The 16,066-nt window shown below is 38.0% G+C and overlaps 1 protein-coding gene across 5 annotated transcripts in view; it reads left to right on the top strand.

The window, feature by feature from the left end:
• The window catches only part of APP (amyloid beta precursor protein), a 185,666-nt gene that overhangs the window by 6,491 nt on the left and 163,109 nt on the right, over positions 1-16,066 (top strand). The window lies entirely within an intron of this gene.

Raw genomic sequence — 16,066 nt, 5'->3', positions numbered from 1 at the left:
AATGCTGGACCACACCAGCAACCACCATGTCAGACTACACAGAGAAGCCATTGAAATCCACAAGCATGTGGACAATTTCAACAGAAAGGAAGAGACCATGAAAATGAACAAAATCTGGCTACCAGTATTAAAAAACTCTAAAATTATAACAGCTAAACAACAGAGAGGAAAAAACCAGGCACAGATTAACACTTCCCAGCAACAGATTTTCCCAGACTCAGGCAGGCCTTCAAATGCTAATGAAGGTGATCAGCTAAACATTCACACCTAAGTGCAGCAGGGAAGAGCTCCTTGCCCCACCCCAGCCATTCCACAGATATATAAACCCATTTTTCCTACTTCCAACAGACCTCAACCTCTGAGGATGCTTGCCATAGATGCAGGCGAAACGTCAGGAGAAATGCCTCTAGAACATGGCTCTATAGCCCGAAAAAACCCACAAGAACCTAATAACAGTAACAATACAACAAGACACTATTAAAACTGGGCCGGCCGAAGTAGGGGTATAGGGTTAAAAGTGCTGATGTGGCAGGAGGGATGTGGGATTAAATATAAGTGCGGTGTGCAGTGTGCAGTGATCTTGGTTCTACTAAGGTGCTTCTAGGATTTGGTGCTGGAGGTTCCTAATCTGAAAAGCTTGATGTCTCCCGAATACTGAATATCACTAGTGGCTCAAACTCTGAATGACCATATAGTTTGAAAACCACTATATTTTTAGACCTATCATTTATTTTGTATCAATTTTGCTTAATCTATTGCTGGCCATTTCAGGTGATGCTATCAAAACTACCAGCCCCTGTTAAAATATAGTATTAATGTCTTTTCCATGAATCTCTCTGTTAATCTTCTCTGGTTTTATAAAGGTCTGGAATCAATTGCTGTTGATATTGTTGCTGCATGTCTTCAAGTTGTTCATGACCTGTGGTGACCGTATTATTGGGTATTGGCAAGATTTGTTTAACATGGGTTTGCCTTTGCTTTCCTCCAAGGCTGAGAAAATGGACTTTCCCAAGATCAATCAGTGTTTCTCTATGGCTTAACAGGATTTTGAACTCTGGCCCTCCAGAGTCCTAGTCTAACACACAAGCCACCCCATCACTCTGCTTATCTGCTAAATCAGTAAAATTCACCTGTTTGTTGACTCACTAATCAACAGTTAATGTAATGGTCCTACTATCGTTAACCAATAGTACCCAGGCCTATAACTTTTGTATAGTTTTGTCAACAGGCACTAAAGGCCTTATATTAACTTGCCCCAGATAATTATCTAAGTTTGTCTCTTGTAAATAACTTTTTCTGGAACTGGCTGGCAAAAGCAAGTCCACAAAAAGCAACATTATTATTTAGGTATTTAATAAGCCTGTGTGTCAGCTCCATCTTTGGAATGAATGACTGCTATTGTTACTTGGGGTGCATATATGAGCATAAGAATTAACAACAAAATTGTGTTGCAGCCAAACATATTCAGAGAGTACCAGATTGGGGAAGGTGGGCTGCCCTATACCGATAAACCCAACATGAGGTTACTAAGAAGCAACAGATATACAGTAGCAACATGGTACAAATTATTATTACAATATGGGCCTGTATCTATGGTTTCATGTATTCATGCCTTACAAAATATGTCCTTTCTCGGACCTTCGGAATAACTGTATGGTATTATTGGAGCAGCAGTTCTTGATTTCAATAGAATTTGCTACTATCCGTGGTTCCACGTATCCACATGAAATCTAGGAAGGTACCCCTGTGGATACAGAGGTCATACAGTACTGTAATCCTTGCCCCCCCAGCTGCCCAGTTTAAGAGTAACCATATTCACTATTTGCTAGAGTTTACAGAATATTGAGTATCAGTTGGAAAGGAAAATGGGGAGGGAAAGGTGAATTGGGTTGTTTGAGTCCCTAATAGCTGATTGACTGGCTCTCCAGGAAGGAGCACTTTTCTTATGGGTTGAAGTATATGCAACATAGTTTTGCAGTTCCCACAGTCTGTTTGTCATTGTACAAAATGAAATTGCTCTATTGTACTGACATGATTTGCTGGGGCCCAGTCCTTGTTATGAAGAATGGGAGCTTCATTAGGTTTAAATTGGTGTTGTATTGAACAAACAATGTCCATGGTTACCATTTCGTTCTTCTGTTCTAATTTATTATGGCTTTGAATAGATTGTTCTGTCCCATCCCCACCCCCATCATCCCAACTCTGGTGTTGGTTGCTGCAAATTGCCAGATTTCAGTGTTAACACAATTGGGCGTAATTAAATTGTCTGTGTGAACCTCTTGACAAACAAGCTTATTTTATTAAACAAAAATGATGAAGATTTTAATTACACCCTTAAACGAAAGATTTTATGTTTTCTTTTGAGCATTGGACTAACTCCACAGCCAATGCTTACAAAGGAAGTTGTAAGTCTTGAGTGTATTGAAAGTAACTATGTTTAAAAAAAATAAAGCAAAAAGAAGTGCTTATAATAAAACTTTATTTATAGACCACCCTCTCTTCCCAAGGGGACATTGCATATTTAATTTAGTTATGCCAGATTTCTAATAGAGGTTGAGAATTTTGTAAACAGCCATACAACTGAAACAGCTCTTTAGGTATCACCCCAAAATACATCAGCCCAAATGAGTTCTTTATTCCTTGTGAAAGATGATGCCCCAAATGGTATCTGGGTTGTTTGCTGAAAGAAGATCTTTTTAAATGGCTTCTATTCAGACTTGATGAAGCCTGTGTTCTGACTAGGCATTGTGCACTGAAGTGTGTTAGATGAAATTTTTAAGATAATAGGATGGATTGATGAAAGTGACTGGGAGAAAAAAAATCTTGAGTAGTCTGCTTGTGCTCCATATTATTGGCTAGACCAGAAAATATGCATGCATTTATGAGGTAGCCAATGTGATGATTTGTTGGATTCCAACTAAGTGGTACTTCTGTACAAACTAAGAAAATGCACTTTGTTATATATTTTATTAACTATCTGCAGTATAGGATTGCCGTCACTCTAGCTGTCCACTATATATGTGCGTGAAATTCTTTCCTACCATTTCTACCATTTGTTTGCTGTCTTCTATTTCTTTGGAAGCACGAAACTGGAAGCTCCTTCCCCACACAAAAATCTGCTTGACACAAAAGCCTGCTTTTGTGTGCATCCAAACTTGCCTCCTTGCCTTGGAAAGGGAGTGCATGTGTGGTGGGGCCTGCAGGCAGGCAGGCCCCAAGATCGGCTGCAGGCGCGCTCCGGGCTTGCCTGCACACCGCGAAATGCGCACTCTCAGAGAATGTGGCAGGGCGGTGTGATGGGGCATGCAGGCAGGCTCGGAGTGTGCCTGCATCTCAGTGCCTCTTACTCTAGAGTAAGAGGTGCTTGGTTGCCAGCACACACACTTTGCAGTCCTGCCTGCACCCATACTCATACATGCACTCTCTTTCCAATGAGAGTGCATGTGTGGCATGGCTTACAGGCAGGCCCAGAAAATGTGCCTGCCTGCCAGTTCCTACAGCCAAGCGCCTCTTACTCTAGAGTAAAAACAGCAGGTGCTAGGTAAGAAAAACACACGCCAGGAAGGGGAGCCAGTCTGTGAGAAGCCCCCCCCCCTCCCCGATAATGGTCTGATTTTCAAGCCCTGAAATGAAAGAAACAAAAACAGCATTTCCAATTTTGGGAGGCTTACGAGAAATGGAAGTTCCAGCCTCCAATGAAAGCTGGAACACAAAACGAGACAAGGTTTACTATGAATGCACATGTCTAGTGTTCACTTATAGTGACCCCATTAATTTCATAGGGTTTTCTTAGGCAATGGATACTCTGTGGTTATGCCAGTTCCTTTTTCCAATATATTGTCTACAGAACCCAGAATTTATTGGCAGTTTCCCTTTAAAATCCTAGCCAGGGCTGACCCTGCAAGCTTCTATGATGAGGGTGTATGTATATCTACATTGTAGATTTAATGCAGTTTGACACCACTTTAACTCCTGTTATTCAATGCTATGGGATCCTGGGATTTTAATTTTGGTGTGTGGCATGCCCACTCCTTGGCAGAGAAGTCCTTTTAAAAAATTATAACCCCTATCATTTCATTTCGTATCACCAAGTCATGGCAGTTAAAATGGTGTCAAACTGCATTAATTCTACACTGTAGATGCCCTCGGGATCTGGTGTCTTTAGGTATTAGGTCTCACTTATAGAGCAGTGCTTCTTAACTTTTTTTAAAAAAGCCATCGCTTTTTAATGCAAAAGTTACTTTTCCTTAATAAATTGGATTAAACTATTGTAAAGAAGTAAGTAAAATTAGTTACACACATGGAAAGCAGCAAATCTGTTCTTTCTTTGTCAGTACTACTTATGTAATTGTATTTATAACTTGTAGCTCAGGGGACAGGGGTTTCTAAGAATTATAGCCATAAAAAGTTACCTTTTAAAGTTAGGGTTAGAGCAGATTGGCAAACGCAAGTCCATAGAGGCCCACATCAATTATTTGTTTAGCTTGTCAGTCCAGCTGTATCATTATGGGTCGTGTAGTATATCAGTAGTCTTAAAAGAGATCTTAAACTGGCCTAATTCAGCAGATAATCCTAAACAATGGTTCAGTTGCTGAAAGCAGTTTGAGTGTTGAACTATGATTCTAAGGGACTAGAGTTGAACTCCCTGCTCAGCCATAGAAACCCAGTGAATGCCTTTGGCTAAGTCATACTCTCTGGGATTTAGAGGAAGAAGAATGTCAAGTCAAAGTGTATTTCAATCTTCAGATGATACATTATAACAAATTAAGGTTTGGTTATGTTCTTTGTAATAACTGACTTTGTTGGGCAGGCTGTCATTTTGTGAAAGGGTTGATTAATGAGGTAACTGGCCAGAGTAACTCCCACTAATCCAAGATGTAAATAATTAGAAATTACAGTGAGCCTTCAGCTTACCTGCATGTTCTTTCTTCCCTTTGTAAGAAGGGGAAGACATTTCTGTTTTCATTTTTTTTGAGCAAGAGTGGAAATTGTGTAGTCACCTAGAAGTATAAAAATATAGGGCTCTCTATTGTATATAGCTTAAGATATCTCCAGGTGGCCATGGAACATATCCTCAGGGGATATGTGGGGTTGCATTATCTTCTTAAACAATTGGGAGCTCCACTTTTAATGTCATGATTCTGTGTCTTGTTGACATATAATAAATTTACAAAGCAAGTAACACCCAGTACATAACTAAGTGCTTACCTATAGGATCCTATGGAATTTAATGGGGTTTACATTCATATAAAAGCAGACTTATCAATACAGTTAATTGCAGATGCTCAGTAGTCTTAATAGAATTTGCCCATCAATTGGCAGGTAGATTGCGTGTCTACTCTCTGGCCATACCTGTTTTAGTGTCTTACTAACAAAGGTCACTTCCTTGCCGATTGTGCACATTGCTTACAGATAATTAAGCAACATGATGATGTAAATGCTTCTGTTTGAAATATGTTTATTTGCAATATTTAACAAGGTAGTTTCTTCCTTATATTTGCAGAATAGTTCTGGGAATAATGTTGCAAAATGAAACATTGAAGGCTTATTGCAGGATATGACGTCAGTTGTTGTTGACTTCATCTCATTGCCTTGAGGTGACTCTTGGCATCTTTCCCCAAACATTTGACATGGAAATGTGTTTTCTTTCTTGGCAATTTAAACTTTGTTTTCCTTTATGTAAGTTGTTGGATTAAAGGCTGTCATTCTTTTTTGTAGGTGTCTATCTTGTCCTTACCAAAAGGTTGCTTTTGTTCTCATGATGAGGTGTTTCATTAAAGAAAAGGTGAAGATAGACAATATATTCAGCTATCCTCACAAGAATTCTAATGTAGCTAGTTGTCCAAACAGAAGCATAAGTTGTATACTATAACATATCTGCTGCAGCAGTATGTGAACACATCAAGTGCATGTTTTTCATAGGTATTTTTGGTACTGACGCAGTTACAGTCTACTTTGTCATAATGTTTCCTAGCTTCATTTTAGCCTCATTTTTTTAAATAAAAAGATATCAAGAAGATACATAATTATCCTCTACCTGGTGTATGTAAAGGTTAAGGTGCTTGTTGTTCCTCTTTTACCTTGATACCACAAGTGAATGGCATAAGAAATTAAATGCAGTGTAAAGATATTTCTACAGTAAGAGTTCCTGTTTTGTATAGGATAGAACCTCAAATATGTTGTTAGCTTTGCTGTGCGTATTTACAATGTTATCATGTCTGTTGCATATTATGATTTTAATGCACAATTCTAAGTTACTCGGATTTTGGAAATGGAAATCATGTGACATAAAAATATTAAATGTATTTTAGGTTGCTGACGCTAATTGTTAAATCGGTGCACAAAGGAGAAGTTTAATTATTTTTAGTTAGACCACACACACAAAAAAATGGATTCAGAGTTTTCTTAGAAAGCTGCCATGTCCTAAGTCACACATGTGCCTCAGCACTGTCTGCAGTAATGGGCAGTGTCTCTCCACATACTCATATACACTACAGAATTATACTACTATTAGTAGCAGTTTAGGGAGAACCAGTGAAGTATAGTAGTTTGAGAGGTGACTATGAATCTGGAGACCTAGGTTTGACTTCTGTCTCAGACATAGATACCCACTGGGTGACCTTGGACAACTGACACTTTTTCAGTCTGGAAGGACATCAAGATAAAATGTCTCTGAACAAATCTCCTCAAGAAAAACCCATAACAAGGTCGTCTTAGGGTTGCCATATGTGAGAAATGCTTTGACAACAACAACAAGAAGAAGAAGAACTTAGAATGATCAGCTAACTATGTGGTTTGACCAAGCCACAGGTTGTTTTTTTGTTTAATTTCTTTTTACCCCACCTTTCTCATGATATAGGAACTCGGGGATTTCAGAAAGGGGTATTTCCTAATCCATTCTGAGATGCCAAGAACTAAATCTGACACTTAGTGTGAAGAGCACTTCCTCTGCCACTGAATTGATGTGTGCTCAGAGATCAGGGTTTATTTATAAATAGTAAATGTCTATGTCTAAAGTGAATTGATCCAGAATATCCAGAGATTATTGGTGTTATGTGATTTGAAGTCATTTATGACTTATAGTTACCCTAATGTGACCCCATAACAGGATTTTCTTAACTAAATTGGTTCAGAAGAGGTTTGCTATTGCCTTCTCTGATGGAAAGTGTGAATTGTCCAACATCACCTAGCGGGTTTCATTGATAGGTGGGCATTTCCTATGATCAAAGCATTTTCAAAGCCTATAGAAACACAATCGGAATTTAAATATTTAATTAAAGGTTGAGTATCCCTTATCTGAAATACTTAGGTCCAGAAGTGTTTTGGATTTTTGAATTTTGAAATAGATGTATTTTTATATACGAGCATGATGAGATATCTTGGCAGTAGAACCCAAATCTAAACTCAAAATTCATTAGTATTTCATATATAGGCAGTTCCCAAGTTATGAACAAGGTTCATAAGTTTAATTTCTATCTAAGTAGGAACAGGTACATTTTTGAACTCCAGCCTATATATTTATATGTTTTAGCTTTGGATAGCATAGGGGAGGGTTAACACCCCTGTTGTGTTTGTTTTGCTGTCTGTGCCCCTGTTCAGAAGACTTCACATCACTTTCTGTCCCTGTGAATTGGATTTGGGTTGCCGTATGTGAGAAATGCCATATGTCGTCTTAGAGTTGTGGCTTGTTGTGGAAACAAGGGTTGGTGATAAATCTTCATTGGAGACCCTCTTTCCCCATGATAACTGTTTGAGGAGTTAATTTCTCACCCAAGAGGTAGATTTCTTGCACTTCCTGTTGTCTCTCCCCCCCCCCCCCATCTTAATTATGAGTCATATGTAAGTTGGATGTTTCTAACTCATGGACTTCCTGGAAACTGTATACACATAGCATGAAGGTAATTTTTGTCACAGTATTTTTTTTTTATAATTTTGTGCATGAAACAAAGTTTTTGTATCTTGAACTATCAGAAAGCAAAGGTGTCACTATCACTGCCATTCATATGAACAATTTTGCATTTTGGAGTGTTTCAGATTTTGCAAATCTAGGTAAAGGGCGCTTTGGAGTGTCTTTTACTATGAAACCTTAGTCTATTTGTGAGATGATTTGCAATTTGATGTATGACAGTTAATGAATTTATGGTTATAAATCAAGATATAAATAGTCTTACAAATCAGTTAATATTCCATAGTAATAGACACCTCAGATTTAAACAGTCTACAAAGAATTTGCACTGGGAGGGGGATTAAAAAGATCTAAAATAATGTGTTCAAAGCAAAGGTAAGCAAACTTGAAAGATGACCTTATCTTCACAGCCTCAAGGCATCATCATTATCTGCCTTTATAGTTGGATTCAGTCAGTACCCCGAGGCCCTCTCACACTACACAATTGCAGCAAAGTGATTCAACTTTAACTGCCATTGCAACATCCTGTTGGATCTTGGGGTTTGGTGTTGAGGAATATGGATTTAGAATTGTTAGCCATAGAGTCCCAGTGCCTTGCCAAACTACAAACCCCAGGATTCCATAGAGCACTGCCAAGGTAGTTGAAGTAGGATCATAACACTGTAATTGTGCCATGTGAAAGGCATATTTGATCCCTCTCTTGGACATCAGCTGGAAAGATAATAGAAACCATGTCTAAAGGTGTAGCAGTCTTCTGCAGCGTTTATACCTGTAGTCAGGCAAAGACCTATACACCCTCCCAGTGGAAGTATCCAAAGGCAAAAACTGGGATCTTGTTTTGCAGGATTTATGATGAGCAAATACAGGGCAATCTTTAGGACGTTCAATTGTAATGCAAGAGTTTGTGGCTTAATTTTTTTTGTACGCCAGAACCACCTTTCTCTTGCAAAATACAGTTTCCTGTCAACTATTTCTAGTATCATGCTCATATCTTATATATGACATCGTTCATAATCTTGGCTTTGCTGAAGCTGGAGCTGTGCAGAATGGATAGATTTCCCATAGGATATACTCCGCATTTGAGCATGCTACTTCTATTGCTCAGATCAATGTGGTTCATTTGCCAGCATTCTAAAGCAAACGTAAACAGCATGATGCATTATATTGAAAGTTATTACTTGGTTTATTTAAATGAAAAAAATGTTAACCTAATACCAACAAAAAATAATAGTTTCAGGTAGCCTTACTTGTTTGCATATTTTAAAGAAATTGCTGTTTCAGCTGTCCGATTCATTCTGAGTCTGTTCTGAGGGACTTGCCTAGCTTGCAATGGATTGGTTTTTCTTCAGCTTCCACTAGTCATGGGATAGCTAGAAGATGATACCCAAATCTAAACACGAAACCATTTTATGTCTCTCATACATCGTATGCACATGGCCTGGGGTTAATTGTATATCATATTTTAAATAATGTACATGAAATAAAGTCTTTGTATATTGAATGAACATAAAACAAAGGTCTCTTAAAGCAAAGATGGGCAATTTTAGATTTTTTGGAATATTTTGAATTTTAGAATTGCAGATAACCTAACCAATACTCAACCTATATGTAGTTTCTTCTAGCTTTCCCTTTCGTTCAGTCACTTTTGGACTGATCCATTACGGCTGCTCTTATGTTTCTGTACTTAATTTAAGAAAATGAATTGCAAATGGATCATTAATAGAAATCACAGCTTCTTAAAATTTTCTGACTTATGATTTACTTTTCTTATTTTCTTAGCCTTATTGCCATGACTTTAACTATAAATATTCTCTGAAGAACAGCTTGCCTGGATTCGGCTCAGAGCTATATTTATTTTTTAGTTCAAGATGTGCTAGTGTGGCTTTAAAAGAATATATAAATATAGCAATGGGAAGAGCAAACTACGGAAGCGTGTATTTAAATCTAGACCATTTTCCCCTTTAAATAAAGCTTCTAGTCCTTCTAAAAAGAAGTCATTACTTTGTATAGTTTGGTATAACAGTCTCAGAAGAATAAATAATCTCAGAAGAATCAGTAAAACAGAACAAGAAACACAAATGTTTTCTAATTCTTGAATCATTTTAATCAAATGACACTACTGTAAATTCCAAACAGTAAACATCTTTGGCATATTACGTATCAAATAGGTAAATTTCTGTGCAGATGCTTCTGTATAGCAACTGTTTCACTTCCTATTGGTAAGACTACTTCTTAGTTTATTTCATTGCAGGACGGATTTGTGGTCTTGTTTGAGATTTAGCAGCTCTAAAAAGGAATAGAGCAGATTCAAGACAGATGTAGTAGGATGCTGGGTTGTCAAGGATGTTCAGCGTTTTATCTTTGATACTTACAATTGTTTGTGACTCATGCACTTCCCTACTTGGAATCAGTCAACAGTAAAGTCAGAACTCGATTTCAGTGGAAGCTGGTTTTAGGTTTTCATCTTACTGAAGCCAATAGGGTTCAATAAATTTATTTAATAGGATTTCATATTAATTCTTTGATTGTAATTATTGAACAATATTTTCTGCTTTGGAACTGTTAAAATATTGCAGGCTCTGCATTTAATAATTTCTGTTCCATTGAGAGCCAGTGTGGTGTAATGGTTTGAGCGTTGGACTGTACCTGTATACTGGGGCTCAAATTCTTGCTCAGCTGTGGACAGATCACACACTCTCAGTTTCAGAGAGAGGCAGAGACAAATCTCTTCTGAATCAATCTTGCCACAAAAGTTCCATGATATTATCTTGAAGCAACTTGAAGGCACACAAGGAAAAGGTTGGTTCCCCCAAAAACATAGTGGACACTCTCATCTATCTGTCCGTCCGTCCGCCCGCCCGCCCGCCCATCCATCCATCCATCCATCTATCTATCTATCCACATAATAAAAGTGAAAATCTGTATGTGGCACAGGTGTCTCTGTTCACACAGACAGCCTCCAGCCACCACAAATAGGCTATTGTTTCCAGTGCTACGAAGACAGCAAGTCACTCCCTCAAAGGACATTGCAGGTTATAGCAAGCACATCCCAGTGTTCCTTTCTCTCTTCATTTGCATGACCCCACCTACTGCTTCTCCCTTATCCCGTTCCAACCCTTTCTTATGGCACACAGCAGAGGAATCAATCAGCAACTGAACATACTGGAGAGGTTTGGAGAGAATTCACAATGATTTATAGGAGTTATAGGGACTGGGATGCATAGTTCACCTGCAATCTAAGAGCACTCTGAACTGCACCAATGATGGACCTGGAACTCACTTGGCACACAGACCCACCATGGGCAATTGTCCATACTTGCAGAGTTTATGACTGATTACCCTGAGAGTTGTAGTTCACCCTTATCCAGGGAACAGTGATCTCAGGCAACGATGGATCGGGACCAAACTTGGCACACAGAAGCAACATGGCCAATTATGCATACTGGCTGAGCTTGGGGGTGATTGCCCTGGGAATCTGGGAGTTGTAGTTCACTCTTACCTAGATATCACTGAACCCAGCTGCTGTCGGATCTGGACCAAACCTGGCACACAGATCCAACATGGCCAACTTTAAGTAATGACAGGGTTTGGGAATGAGAATGACTGACCCACGATTCTGGAAATTGTAGTTCACCTACATCCTTATGCATTTTCTAATGGGAGCATTCATTAAAAAACAAAAAGAAAGACTGTTTTTTCTAACAAATAGCATTACACATTACCAAACTTCACAAAACAAACAATGCCTTCTGAAATAACCTGGGCACCGCCGGGTCCCCAAGCTAGTATATTAATAAAGTTAACAATCAAAACAAATCCAAATAAATTGTTGTTTTTTTCAAATATTTATGCATACCTTTTCTGAGAGTAAAGTCGATCAAAGATACTCCTAATACTATTGTGTTGTTTGTTTATTTGTTTATATCCTTTCTTGCTTCTCCCCACCCCGAGCTTGAAAGGAAAAGTCACTTACAAAAGCTAAAAGAAATAAAGCTAAAAATCCTCATGCTTCACAATATAATTCAATCAATTTAAATAAGTTAAAAACAAATAATAACATTAACTATATAACTATTATAACAACAGAGCACATGTATAACCCTTTCCCACTGAGCTGTCAGCCTTTAAGGAACTGACAAAATAAAAAGGTCTTCATCTACCTACAAAGTGATAGCAAGGAAAAAGAGAGTCTGTGATCCCACCAGATTGAAGTCTATGGATTGTGAAGCAGAGAAGGACCTTCTAAGAAAAACTAAAGATAACGAAGCAGGTTGATATGGTGCACCTTCAGAAAGCCTGGTCTGACTCTCATGGGACTGTATTTGTTGAATACTATCGGAGTCAAAACACTTCAGAGGATCCTGTTCATCAGTTTATAACAAATCAGATTTTGTAAGCCACAAGCAAATTCAGTTTTGAGATTCTTGCTTGTAGAGGGAACTAAATATTAGTATCCTCCATTCGGACAACACATCAAGCTTTCAGTTTCTGGTTAGTTGAGTAGTGGCAAAGCACTGGGTAGTTTAGTGGGAGCAGTGCTGGAATGAATGTGCAAGAAGAAAATAGCAAATGGTTGTTATTGCACAACTGGTGGTTCAAGTGTGAACATGCCTAAGGACCAGAAGAAAATGTGTTTTGTCAGTTGCACAGCTGTTAGCATGCTGTTAGTAGCATTGCAGTGGATTTAGGCCACTGAAGTACTCCTTTCCTACTTACAGATGGACAGTGGAAATCAACTAGACAGAGGGTACTTTGTGAAGAATGCAGAGTTATACTCCCAATATATGTAATAACATCTTTCTAATGCATCAAAAATATTTCAAACTGAAATTTTAATTGTTTTATAAGAAAGCATAATACAGAAAGCAGATCCGCTTGCCTGATTTCACTCCTTCCTTCACATATCCAACCTTATTTACTCATTAGTTGCTAAACTCTCTTGTCAGTTTACATGCTGGAATTATCCTTAGGCTAGTACTCTGTTCAGCTGATTTGTACTCAGATGCTGTTTGTGGTCTTTCAGTCTGAATTGTCCTGATGGTAAGAATGCAGCCGAGTCTAAAGCTGAGGCGCCTGCTGTCAAATTCAATATTTCAATATGAGTTAGTGGCTTTTACCTACAGCTTCAAGAGAATAATTCATTATTTATTTAAATATCTAACCTTAATGGCTGTGATATGCAAATTTTTGACCTTCTCAAAGTTGCAACACAATTAGAGAGAGGTGAGGAGTTTGTCGACTTTTGAGGTTTTTTTTTTAGTTCCTCAGCAAAGGACTGCCTGAAAGAGTATTTAATCCCATTTAATAGAAAAGGAATTAGGTTGAAGATGTAGGGCAGTCTGTAGAAATAAAAGGGATAGAATTTTATAGTAAAGTGATCGCATTAGCCAAAGAGGCCTCCCATTACTGCATACAGACAGGAATAATATAAATTATTAAGTATTAAGCTGTTGACAGAAAAATGCCAGGTTGGCTGGAGTGCACACTTCTCTCTCTAATTCCTTCTCCCCTCTCTATCTATCAAAAGCAGTTCATCCTAAGCTCAGCCTGATGTAGTTGGAGAGGAATAGGGGTCATTTAGTTCTGCTTGATAAATAGGACTGTCGTTATTGGTTGAAAAGAAATCAGGGTGTGAAGTGGGTTTAGAAGCCTACAAGGAAATCTTGAGCTTCCCACACAAACTTTATAAGTGCATATGCATATTCACTTAGACAAACACACACAAAAGGTGCACACACTGCACCACCCAATATCACAGGGTTCAAATGAAATATCAAGTCATAACTCTTGCTCCTTTCTCAGATCCCATCTTACAAGGATTATGCTTGCTGATGGTGAGGAACGTATGGAAATAGAATTACAAAAGGTACCAGCTAGAAATTATCCTAACAGTATTCGTTTAACTATTTTTGAGAAGTAATAAAGACTTCCTAACATAGATACACATATTAATTTATTACATATCTTTGTCCATGTAGGAATTGTGGTAGATGGGAGGCCAAAATAGGAAGACCAGAAGGAATTGAAATGAATAATTCCATAATATTTTCAGATTCTTGGCCCTCCTGTTTTCCTTTTCTATCCATGCATTCAACCCTAGAGGTTGAATTCTACTTGAATTGGATGAGGACTTAACATCACCATACAAGTGTGAAGTTGTTGATATTTGTTAGGATGTATTTATCTCTTCTCAACAACTGTACTATTAAGATAATCATTTGCTGGCACCTTTACAATTCCTTTCCCCCACAATTGTAGTATGTATCTTCCAACGGAAACTACATGCATTGCAGCTGATTGAAGTGTGGTGGAGTGCAATATAGCTAATGCCAAATAAAGTGTGCTAAGGTGACACACAAACTCTCTGTTGATTTTACTGAAACAATTCATTCTCTAAATACATGGCTTTTACTACAATACTGTTTGTTGTTGTGTACCTTCAACTCTAATCCTAATCCTAACCCTTAGCTGAACCTATCATGGGGTTTTATTGGCAAAATTTGTTCAGAAGTTTACCATTGCTTTCCTCTGAGGTGGAGAAAGTATGACTTCCCTAAGATCACATGACCAAGCAAAGATTTGAACTCTGGTCTTCAGAGCCTTAGGCCCCTTCTACACTGCCATATAGTCCAGGTTATCAAAGCAGAAAATCAAATTATCTGCTTTGAACTGGGTTATATGAGTCTACACCTTGATTACCTGGATTATATTGATTCAAAACAGATAATTTGAATTTTATATGGTAGTGTAGAAGGGGCCGTAGTTGAACACTCATCTGCTGCACCATGCTGGCTCCTCATTATAAGATGTTGTGCACTTCATTTTCCATAATTCCTCATCTTTGCTTATGTCAGTTTGTGTTAATAGTAGTTGTGTTCCAGCATGGTTTTACTATACTATTCTTTGAGAATGAGTATAAACTATTTTTAAGTAAATATTTTAAGGGATATATGTACCTTATGTCTGATCTAAAGTAAATTGTGAAAGAGAAATGGCGAAGCTGAATTTCCCCCTTTCTCAAACTTTTGTTTTGTCAAACCTTTTGCCATAGTAACTGACTGTGTGTGCATGCACGTGTGCTCATGAATGCACACATATACCCCTATGGATTGATTCTTACTTTTCCGGAAGCACAGCCTAACCAAGTAACATATGCATGGATTGCAATTCCCCCTTCTGATCTGCCTGTCTCTGTTTATAGTAGAGTATCGGGTGCTCATTACCCTCTCGAATGGTGTTAAGTGTCTGTGAGGGAATATTTCCAGATGCCTCAAGTTCCAGGCTTCTCATTCCATGGCATAATTTGGCATTAGGAATGCTTCTCAGTTGACTAAGTAGCTTCTGAATGGAACTGCTGAACTTTTAAGAAGGAAGAGGGATTAAAATACTTGTTCAAGGCAGTAGAGTCGAACAAGGGAGATTTTGATACGGCATTCAAAAGAGTGGTTATAGAAGGGTATTGCTCCATTTCTTTGTACAGTGGGCTTTTGTTATCTACTGATGTTTGGTTCCAGGAATGGATATCAAAATATGTGGATGCCTTATGTTATACAATGTAAAAATAAAGGTTTGATTTTTGGATTTTTTTAAAAATTGGGGTGGGGGGAGTATATATTTAAGCCATTGATTATTGAATCCATGGATGCAGAATCTATGGATACCAAAGACCAACTGAACTTTGGTTTGATTTCTAGGGTTGGGATTGTCTAGACCTAAAATATTGATTCCCCTGAGGAAACGAGGTTTAAGTATTGCTGTGTAAAAGAGCCAACATTTTGTAGTGCTTTGTTGTTGAACTAGAAATCCAGGAGACCAGTATTTGATCCTCTTGGATGACACTGAGCAAATCACAGACATTCATCCATAAAGGAAGACCTTCCCCTGAACAATTTTGAGAAATCCCTGATATTGTTGCCTTAGTGTTGTTATATGTTGAAAACAATTTGAAGCCACATTACAAGATTCCTTTGTGACACAAGAAAGTTATATAGTGTTGTTTGTAAATTTTTGAACATCTTTAAAACTGTGGTCTTTCAGTTTTCCTGATAATTTCATTGGCATTTTGATAATTTCTGAACTTTATAAAAAGATGTGCATTGTGCAAAGAATGCAGTCATAGACTAACTTGTTCTCGTGTATTGTTGTTTTGGTGTCAAAGTA

Source organism: Anolis sagrei, chromosome 3 (assembly GCF_037176765.1).
Source record: "Anolis sagrei isolate rAnoSag1 chromosome 3, rAnoSag1.mat, whole genome shotgun sequence".
Classification (NCBI taxonomy): Eukaryota; Metazoa; Chordata; class Lepidosauria; order Squamata; family Dactyloidae; genus Anolis; species Anolis sagrei.
The sequence above is the reverse complement of the archived record's forward strand: the minus strand, read 5'-3'. Positions and strand labels throughout refer to the sequence as shown.